General features: G+C 34.8%; 1 pseudogene; it reads left to right on the forward strand.

Annotated features, from left to right (window-relative positions):
* Positions 1 to 8,007: 8,007 nt before the first annotated feature.
* LOC149544480 (uncharacterized) lies at positions 8,008 to 8,478 on the forward strand (annotated as a pseudogene).
* The last annotated feature ends 2,905 nt before the right edge of the window (positions 8,479 to 11,383 follow it).

An 11,383-nucleotide genomic window follows, 5' to 3' on the forward strand; every position in this document is an offset into this window, starting at 1 on the left:
ATAAAATAAATAAAAAAGAAAATAAATTAATCTTTTTAACATTATTGAAAGAATTAACAAAAAAATAATAAATTAAAATAAAATAATTGAACATAATTATTTTTTTAAAATACAAAACTTAACCTTATTCCTATTCCATTTTTGTACAACCAAACAACGGATTAACATATTCTCAATCAAATTCCAAGTGAATCAAACATTATTAGAATTGCCCTTTTCTATTCCCATTCCCAATTTCCAATCCCATTTCAATTTTCTATTCTAATTTTCAATTCCTATGCCAACAACCAAATGGGCCCTTAAAGTTCTTTAACATTAAGGTAAACGTCATACCATTCAGGACATTAATTCTAATATTGATGTGGAGACTTGCATATCTACATATGCATGGCTTGACACAATTATGTTTGATAAGAATGGAGAGTATCTAAATTTGAGCTTGAATGAGATTATTGTATGACACTCTGACAAGCCAAATCAAGAGTCTCCAAGGATGAAATATTCGCTATAGTGGTTGGAATCTCACCTTGAATTCTAATAAATGATAGATGAAACTTTACAAGGACAACAAATTCAATATGGCACTTGGAATTTCACTTTCAATTCTATTAAGTGACAGGTCAAGATTCTTCAAGGAAGACAAATTTCTTATAGCAAAGGGAATTTTCCCCTCCATGGCTATCTCTAGGAGATCGGAGCCAGTTAGTTGAACATAAGACTTTCATTGTGCAATGAAAGTGTTGGAAGATTTCCAACCATGTATGTAGTTTCTTATGCTGAAATTTCAGTCAATGCCATGTTCTCTATACCTTCACATGTTGTTGAGATGATCTCTCACACCAACAACAGATAGGACAACCATATAACTAAAGAAAATTTTCTAGTTTGTTTTTTGTGGAATTGGTTAAGGTTGATATGGTATGATTCTAAAAAGATGTAAAATTCTCTATATAAAAAGGTAATTGCATTACAATTAGTTAATCAAGAAAAAAAATGTTACTCCTTCAATTTGTTGAACTAACATCTCTATTCACCATTGGTTATTTGTTCATATTGTTGCTATCACTTACCATAGCCATTTTTGTTTGCTTTCTCATAAAAAAGAAAGGTCTCTTCCAAGATTGTAATTGTGTGAGAGATAAGAGAGAGTAAGTGGGCAGTCACATTTAAAAACCTAGCTAGTATCTTTTTTGCCAAAAATTTGGTTAAAATATTGAGATAGAGGATGTTGAGAAACATATGTCACAACCTTGCAAGTTTTTCCCAAAAAAATCTATAATTTGTTTGTAGTAGTTTTCCACATGTTTATGTGTTGGAAAAAGGTTTATGAGTTGTTAAAAATGTGTATTATCCCTAGTAGAATATAGGTGGTCTATTTTTATAGTATAAACAACTCATTAGATGACTTCTATGAGGGTTTAAAGTAAGGGACAATATTATAGATGGGAATACTATTTTAATTTGGTTGTTTTCCTGTCTTAGAGTTACAAATGTAAAGAATGGGTAACATGTGGCATGATTGTTTTTCCCATGGTTTTGTAAAATCACAAGTGGTTTCAAAGTTGTAAAATCACAATATAAGGAGGGCTTGGGAAGGAGATTGATCATTGAGTTCTGTTTGCAAGACTATATGCTAGAAGGTGTCTCGTTGAATTTGAGTTGTGGTGATGCCAGTAAGAACTTGAATTATAATCATCTTGATTTGGTAATACATTATGTGAGTTTTTGAGGGTGGGGTTTTTCTCTCAAAAGGGTTTACCCACGGTAATCATTATGTTATGTGCTAATTGTCACATTTTATTTATGCATGTTTGTTTGTCCATTGAAATCTCTATACTAGCTAGTTGAATTTGCATAGTCGGCCTCTCAAGATTAGTGTACAAAGTGATTATGTGTACCTTTTCTTCCTTACAAGTGGTATCAAAGCCTGGCCAGTTTTAGTTCTATTTTTTAGGTATAGGCTTTTTTGAGTTAATCAAGGTTTGAGTGGGACCTTGTACAAAGGTTTTCATTTCTATGTTGTAGGATTGCAAAGATGGCAAGGATATTGTGGAGGATTGATGTAGAGATGTTTTCTAACAAAAAATTTGAGATGTGGAAGTTGAAGATGGAAGATCTATTTATTGATCAGGATCTATGAGATGCGATTGATGAGAACAAGTAGAGGTCCACAGATCTGACTTTAGTCATACAATATGATGTGAAAGATAGAAAAGCTAAAGGCCTTATCACATTGTGTCTTATATATTCAATTTTGATAAATTTTAAGAAGAACCTACTCCAAAGAAGCTTTAGAAGAAGCTAAGTGAGAACTATCAAGAAAAATGACTTGTGAATAAGATTTTCTTCAAGAAGTATTAATCTTTGAGAATGAAAGAAGCTGGATGGATTTATGAGCATCTAGAAAATTTTAATATGTTGGTGACTAAGTTGATGCCAGTTTGGGTGTCGATGGATGAAGAAGAAAGGTGCCAAATATTGTAATGTTTGTTGCCAAACTCATGGAATAACCTTATCATGGCCATACAGAGCACTTTAGTTATCTTAAAGATGGAGGATGTTTTTGGTTCTCTACTTTCTAAAGATATGAGAAGGAAGGTCTCTCTAAATGACAAAGAGTTTTTGAGTCTTCAAGGAAGACCAAAAGAAAGAGGCATGAATGAAAAGCAACATGGCCATTCTGAGTCAAAGAATAAGGGAAGGTCAAATTCTCTTGGTAAGTCCAATCAATTTTGTTAGAATTTTGGAAAACCTGGATACTTCTGAAAGGATTATAAAGAGGAGGAGAAGAAGAACAAGAAGAAAAAATATTTTGATTCTGAGTCAAAGAAGGAAAATGGAGATGATTTTATTGCAGCTTTGGCCACCAATGCAGGTGACAATGCATGGTTGATAGACTCATGTGTGTCTTTACAGATGACTCCTAAAAGAAATTGGTTTAGTAAGTTTTAAAAGTTTGATGGCGATAAGGTGTATTTGGGTGATAACTCAGTTATTGATATTGTTGGTCATGGATGTATTCATATGATTTTTATTTTTTATGGTAGAATTAGAAGATACATTTTACATTTTAGTTTTCTAAAGAAGGTGTGAAAATGGTGAGAGGTGCTATGGTAATAGCAAGAGGAATAAAAATGGATAAATTGTACCATCTTGATGCATGCACGATTGAGTGAAATAGTACTTCTGATAATTTTGTGAAAAGCTTACATTGTTGGATAAGGAGAGAGTTTCGTGTTGAACAGATGGTCATGGTTTTTGGGTAGCCAAGGGTGCTCTATCTACCGAATCAATGTTTCCTGTAGAAAAGACCATGTTATGGCACCAAATACTCAGCCACATAGGTGGGAAGGGTCTTCTAATTTTGAAAAATAAAAACCTTGTTGATGGGTTAAATGATTACAATCTTGAGTTTAATTTTTTTGAGCATTGTATCTATGGTAAACAAAACCACATTTAGTTTTACTCAAGTTCTCATAAGTCCTCATGTATTTTGGATCTAATCCATTTGAATTTATTTGGTCTAGTTGATATTCCTTCTATTGGTAGATCAATTTACTATGTTTATTTCATTGATGATTTTAGTACAAGAATATGGGTGTACTTCTTTAGGAGAAAAGATAAAATTTTGATTCATTTCAAAGAATTTAAAGCGATGGCTAAGCTATGGATTGGAAAGAAGATAAAGTGTTTGAGAACTAATTATGGTCGTGAAAATTTCTCAAATGATTTTGACACATTTTGTAAAGATTGTGGTGTTAAAAGATGTTAGAAATGGAAAAAGAAATCTGTAAATAAGCAACACCAGGAAATAATCTAAGTGAGTAAATGCATGAAAAGATATTACCATAAAATAGGAAAGAGAAAGCTTCAAGCTCCAACACCATGAGACAAGATATTTGGAAAGGGGAAAGCAAAGAAAACCCCTTGTGACATTATGAATGAGGCATGAAAAGCCTAAGAAGGAAGAGAGAGAGAGATAGAGAGCAATGCTCATACAATAATTGAGAAGAGGAAGAAACCTCATTGTTAAATGAGAGAAGAGGGTCATCTCTTAAATAGAGATGAGAGAGAGGAGTTAGAATGTAACTCCCATGTCTATGAATGCCACCATTCATATGTGTGTGAGGCCAAGTGTGAGATTCCTCTTAAGGAGGAATAATCTAAAATTAGAAATTACAATACATATTTATCCTCACATATTCCACTAGATGACAAAATAAGATGTAGTGGAAAAAGGACAAAAAAGAAATATATTAGGATACCTTGGCTTATATCCTAATATATTATAATAATAAATAAAGGAGGTCTAACCTTGGTTTATAAATACACCAAGGAAAGATTACAACTTCTAACACCCCCCTTTAATCTTTACTTGGGGTAATTACATTAAAGGGTATTAAACTCAAATTTTTACAATAGCAGCAACTTGATGTTTGACAATTATGCAAAAGGTCTCTTGTGAGTGTATGAAGATCTTTGTAGAGCCAAGAGAGAAGTGGAAAGTTCATCTGAATGTACACCAAATACTATTGTCTCGTATGTGCCTGGATGGATGACCTGAAAAAAATAGAACAACAAGACAAATATCCACAAGTAGAATGCCATCATATATGCAAATTCGAAATCCTTTTGACTAAGGATAATAAAACTCTCATAGAGAAACAATGAGTAAAACATGTTACCACAAAACAATGGAGATAACCTGATATCAAGATAAATTATATGCTCAAAAAATTGTCAACAAGGACAAATTGAGTAAAAAGCTTGATCAATGCTCTCATGAAAAGAATATTATACTAATGCACAAATGACCATAGACAAGGCCAACTAATGATACGTGCATCAACATTGCATCAATCATGTGGATATAGACAGTCCACTTAATGAATCATCCCACTGCAAGTTAATGGGTGATCAATCCATAACATGCATGACTCATGATCTAAGCAATAAAGTATGCAGATCATTATCACATTAATATATGAAAATAACATAAAGGAGTGACATGCTGATCACAGTAGAATTATAATGATTTTTGGTAGGATAATCAAAAGAATGGATTATGAGGCTGTAACAACATATTGCCTTCAAATTGGATCAAATCATCTGAATTTGGAGGGGAAAACTCCAATAATAACATCCTCTTCATGGAGGAACAAAAATGGAACAACATGGAGGGAAACTCCATAAAAATATTATCCTATCAAAATGGAACAGATAGGATCAAATGGAGGGAAACTCCATATAAAATGAGTGCATACCAATATAAGGTGGAGGAATACTCCATGGGCCAGATAAGGAAACTATGTATCAGTTATACTGAGGGGACCTACATAGTTATCCTTGAAAAAATTGGCTCCCTATGCAACTCAAAATATCATATAAATCATGTATATCAATGGTATAACACCATAAAGTGCCAACATGGGCATAGAATGATGCTATAAAAGCATAAAAGTGCAGCTATGGGCACATCAAAATATCAAAATGAAAGAAAATGTGTAAGATTACTCATAATCCAATCAAGTAAAATGATTTAAGGAAGATCAACTAAATATAGATATCAGGTATAAAACTCCATTGAGGGTAAACATGAGTATTTAATTCATTTTGCAAAGGTATATATTAATTTTTGAAATATTATAGTCATAAGTTATATATTTATCTAGGCATATATGTGGGCTCCCATATATACTCAAATAAATATAAGAAAATAGATTGGTTAAAGAAATAATCACCTTTCCATACTTAATATTTTGGAAAGTCACAATATTTACCTTGGTTCAAAAATATAACCTCATAGTAATAAGAACATAAAGTCATGGGGCAAGAAAAGATCTCCCCATTTTTCTCATACTATGCCTTCAAGATTGGAAGTGATTCAAAAAGAATTTTTTTGAAATAAAACATTAAGAAAGATATAACTAAAATTTAGTAATTAATGATAGAGGTCAGATCTGGCAGATAAGAATATACTAAAAAGAGTTAAAAAAATTTTTATAAAAAAAGTTTGAATAAAAGCTTGTAATGAGTAAGAGAGATTTAAAATAGAATATTACACTTGTCTAACAATAAATGATTTCATGCCAAAAATAGGTTGACAAAAGGCAATGATAAAAGCAAAAGATGCCTCTATCAGAGCTCAAAAAGGAAAAAGAATCTTGCATGCAAAGACAAGAAAATATTACTAAAATAATATCGAAGAAGAGGAAGAGGAAGGTTGCCACAAACTCTGCAATTCCTGCCCTCCAGAAAGACCATGACTTGAACTCCCCTGGCTCGAACAGTGGTGCAGGCCCTGGTTCTACGTAGTCCTTCTCCCTTGTTTGGGCAACCGTACATTCATGTAGCCAGCCCGATATTCGATATAAAATGGAAATAATAATCTTTTCAAGGCTTGGCCCAATGTTGGGGCCTGCAAGACTAAAGACTAAACAATAAAATGCAATCCAAATTTCTACTGCGCTACCGGGTTTTATCAGCAACATTGGAATCCCATTCAGGCGGGCTGTTGCAAACCACCAATTTCTTGTGGATACAGCTATGTAAATGCAACGGTCTGGAGTGGGATAGTGTTATACATAGATCCTGACTGTGCTCAATGGAGCAATGACCAAGAATAGTTATGCTATGATTGCAGTTCATGCAAAGCTGGTGTTTTGGCTGATTTGAAGCGTAACTGGCATAAGTTGTCCGTCAAATATTTCAACAAATCAAGATTGGTTCTATAGACGAGGAAGGGGGGATTTTGGACTTTCAAACTTTATCAGACCAGATGAAAGACTAAATGACATAGTGGGTAGTGCGTACTATGTTGCACCTGAAGTTCTTCGTCGATCTTACAGTCTGGAGGCTGACGCTCTTTGAAGAACTCTTGAGGATCCCTAAAGAATGTGACTCCTAGATCTTGGAAAACATCAGAGTAGTTCGAGCACGAAGTAGCAATAAGCGAATGGCCTTGCCTTCTCATTCTCTTGGCCAGAAATTGCCCAAATTTCCCAGATCCCATAATGCCAATCTTCATCATAGATGAGTTTATTTTGTCCTGTTTTCGAAGAGCGGCATGGGTTGTCAAGATGACGGGGAGTCTGTAAGAGTTGGTGTCGGTGACGATGGAGGCCCGTCGCCAAAAACGTCGTTGCCCCTGCAGCAGTCCACAGCGCAGGTTGCCAGTTTGAAGCGCATCATCTGCCATAAATTGGTAATAGGAAGATTCTTGGGTGACATTGATATTTGCTCCTCTAGGCTTACTGATGAATGCCTACAAATCATCACAAAAAAATGTCCACGACTACATACACTGAGACTACTGCACATCTGTGATGTGTTTTAAGACGCATGATACTTTTGGGCGTCTTGAATGATGCAAAAGGAGAGTCCATGGCAGGGTTGATCCAGTGACAGGGCGGAGGCATTTTTGGAAGCAGGGAAGTGACTGAGACCTTGACGCCCACGGCTGAGCTTGACAGTGTGTCGTCAAGAACCCACGAATGCAACTGCGAGGAATCCTCTGCTACTGTTCACCAAGTTTTGCAGACGACAGAGGCAGAGAGCAGATCTTGCGGGGACTCGATCCTGCGCATCATGTTGATCACAATATCCATTGCTTGTAGAGCCACAGCGCTAGATGATGACGGCTCTGTCATTTTTCTCTTCTCATAAGGAAACTTTCTATCATACAATTTTGTTCATTTTGCAACATTGTTGGCCCCGGACACCATTGCAGAGCACCTTCAAAAGTCAGAGTAATAGACAAGATCGGAAGAAAGATGGATTTTAAATTTTAGTGCCTTTTAAATTGAGCTTAAGGAAAAATCCACCAAGAGAGTTCCAAATCCCTCTACAAACTTGGTAATTAGATAATTTGAAACCTCACACGAAACTAGGGCTGACAAGGCGCCCTGTCATTTTGTAACAGCCAGGAAGAATTGCTATGGTTCCCAAAAGAATGGATTAGATTGAGGCAACAATGGGTTAAATAAAGGGGGGATTTGGAAACGTTATATGAGATGGGGTTTTGACAGTTTGCCATTACAAACAGGGGGCCTTTGGGATGCCGCCCTCTCTGTATCGCTGTCTGATCAATTTTTTACTGAGACATCTATATCGCTGTCTGCTGGGTGTGACTTTTTCATGCAGTACGTAACTAGGACAAATGCTTTGGAGTATGAAGACTTTTTTGCTGGCAAATCTCATCTGATAGAACAGGGTGAAAGATTTGGTGAAATCTCCTTTAAGGCTCGTAAGACTATTGCGATGCTTGGGCAAGATTTTGTACAGGATGGTAGTACTATCCTTATTCATGGTTTTTCAAGAGTTGTTTTGGCACTATTAAAGATGGCAACATTAAATGGGAAGCACTTTAGTGTTATTTGCACTGAAGGCCGGCATGCCAATACAGGCATAGAAATGTCAAAGGAACTGGTAGCTACTGATGTTCCTGTTAAACTAATCTTAGATTCTGTGGTTGCTTAGATTCGAGCGTGTTGATCTGACACCAACACAAGATACCTAAAACAAAAAGAACTGCCGACAGAATTGGACAAAGTCTTAACCAGATCGAATGGTCATCATGCTTCACAAACAACCATTCTAAACACCTATAAGGATAAGATGTAAGAAACAATAAGATATATCTATCCGTGAACAGATTCATGCATCTACATCTGCCTATTTTCAATGGAGGGTGCATTCCAATACCCTTCTCAATGACAGGATGGAAAATTTTCAATTTCCTATGACAGCCAAAAACATTTCTACATATACCTGAATAATCTGTTCAGGATTTCCAGGTTATATATATGAAAGACTACTTCTTGGCTTTTGCTCTTCAAATGTTTGTACAAGACAGTAAAAGAAATCAAAGTGAATATCATAATATAGGATCTTACAATCCCAAAGAACATGACTACATTAGAGCATTGTGGCACAACCCATTGAAAATCTACATCTAATCTTTCATAGTCAAATTTTGTGTAATTTAATGCATTAAAAAATTGCCTCCACAAAGGAAGAGCAAAGACAGACTTAAGCGATCAAGAGAATAAGGAAAATGCTTTAAAAAAATCTATATGTTAAAAACACAGGCAGAAAAATAAAACCTTCAAAAAATATCGCACCCATTGTCAAACACATCAGAATCCAATATGCAGTTGGGAAGTAATTGGATCATAGTAAAAAAGATATCTAGATAGGAAAGTCTTTTGGTGGCAAGCCTGCCAAAGGGGGTTAGATGAAAACTAATATAAAACTAATATAAAATAAGAAGTAACCTGCACAAATTAGAGCAAACAAAAGTTAATCAAGTTTGGCGGTAAACCAGCCAAACCCAAAAAAAATTCAATTTCTTCCATCTTAAGACGATTGAAATCTCTCTCAAGTGTCTCCTTCAAATTGTACCTTCATGCAAACACTCAAAACAAAGATTAAACTGCTTTGATACCATGTTAGAAATGGAAAAAGAAATCTGTAAATAAGCAACACCAGGAAATAATCTAAGTGAGTAAATGCATGAAAAGATATTACCATAAAATAAGAGAGAGAAAGCTTCAAGCTCCAACACCATGAGACAAGATATTTGGAAAGAGGAAAGCAAAGAAAACCCCTTGTGACATTATGAATGAGGCATGAAAAGCCTAAGAAGGAAGAGCGAGAGAGATAGAGAGCAATGCTCATACAATAATTGAGAAGAGGAAGAAACCTCATTGTTAAATGAGAGAAGAGGGTCATCTCTTAAATAGAGATGAGAGAGAGGAGTTAGAATGTAACTCCCATGTCTATGAATGCCACCATTCATATGTGTGTGAGGCCAAGTGTGAGATTCCTCTTAAGGAGGAATAATCTAAAATTAGAAATTACAATACATATTTATCCTCACATATTCCACTAGATGACAAAATAAGATGTAGTGGAAAAAGGACAAAAAAGAAATATATTAGGATACCTTGGCTTATATCCTAATATATTATAATAATAAATAAAGGAGGTCTAACCTTGGTTTATAAATACACCAAGGAAAGATTACAACTTCTAACAAAAGAGAGAAAGCAGCTCTGTATTCTCCACAACAAAATGGAATTGCAAAAAGAATGAACATGAAATTGATGGAGAAGGCTAGGAGTATGTTGAGTGGAGTTGGACTGGAACAAAAGTTCTCGATTGAAGTCATAGCCCCACTGCCTACTACCTGATAAATAGGTCTCCTATATCATCTCTTGTTGATAAGACTCCAATAAAAGCATGGTTGGGCCACAAGTCTTTAATTAGACATCTGAGAGTTTTTGGTTGTAAGTCATATCATCATGTGCTAAAAGAGAAGTGCACAAAATTGGACAACAAAATTGTCAAATGTATCTTCATCAGATATTCTTATGGTATGAAAGGATACAAACTTTGGGATCTTATTGAACAAAAGAAATTTTGTTCTATGTGTGTTATCTTTAAACAAGCTATGCCTTCTTCTATTACATTTCAACTAGAACAAATAGAAGGAAAGAAAGATGTGATTCAACTTCCTACTACACTTAAGAAAGTTGAATCAAGGCCCTTATAAAGACAAGATGTTGTGGGAACCTCTACAAGTTGAGAATCATCAAAGGAAGAGGGAGAACTTGATCATGAACCTAAACATAAACCTAAACCTAAACTAGAACTTTTTTGAAGGTCTAATAGATAGAGGAAAGACCCATAATGGTATGGATATCTTCTTGACAATTGGAGGTGTATATTTTCTTTGAATGCTAGTATTGATGAACCAAGATCTATAGAAGAGACTCTTGGTATGAATGATTTAGAGTCCTAAAAAATAGCCATGAATGAAGAGATGGCATCTCAGGAATGACAAATGGGACCTTATACCATTTCCTTAAAGACAAAAGCTTTTTTGTTGTAAATGGGTGTTCAAAAGAAATATGGGTTCAGAGGGAAGGATTGAGAAGTAAAAAGAAGGAATTAATTATGGAGAAAAATATCTCCTATAGAAAAAATGACAGTCATTCAATTTTTCCTTTTCTATTGTAGCAACTTATGATCTAGAAGTCGAGGAGATGGATGTGAAGACAAATTTCTTTCATAGTGATTTGAAGGAAGAAATTTGTATGACACAGCCAAAGACCTATGTGGTGAAGGGAAAAAGTATTTTGACCTATAAGTTGAAGAAATCCTTGTATAGTTTAAAACAATTTCCTTGGATGTAGTACTAGAAGTTTGATACATATGTATTGAGTTTGAGATTTGTGCATTCAAAGTTAGAACATTGTATATATTTCAAGTTTGATGGTGATACTTTCCTTGTTATTGCCTTATATGTTGATGGCATGTTGTTTATTGGCAAAGGAAAAGGTTTGGTTATAGAATTAAAATCTCAGCTCTCAACAGAGTT

Source organism: Cupressus sempervirens, chromosome 8 (assembly GCF_028749045.1).
Source record: "Cupressus sempervirens isolate cs-2001-9-10 chromosome 8, ASM2874904v1, whole genome shotgun sequence".
Classification (NCBI taxonomy): domain Eukaryota; kingdom Viridiplantae; phylum Streptophyta; class Pinopsida; order Cupressales; family Cupressaceae; genus Cupressus; species Cupressus sempervirens.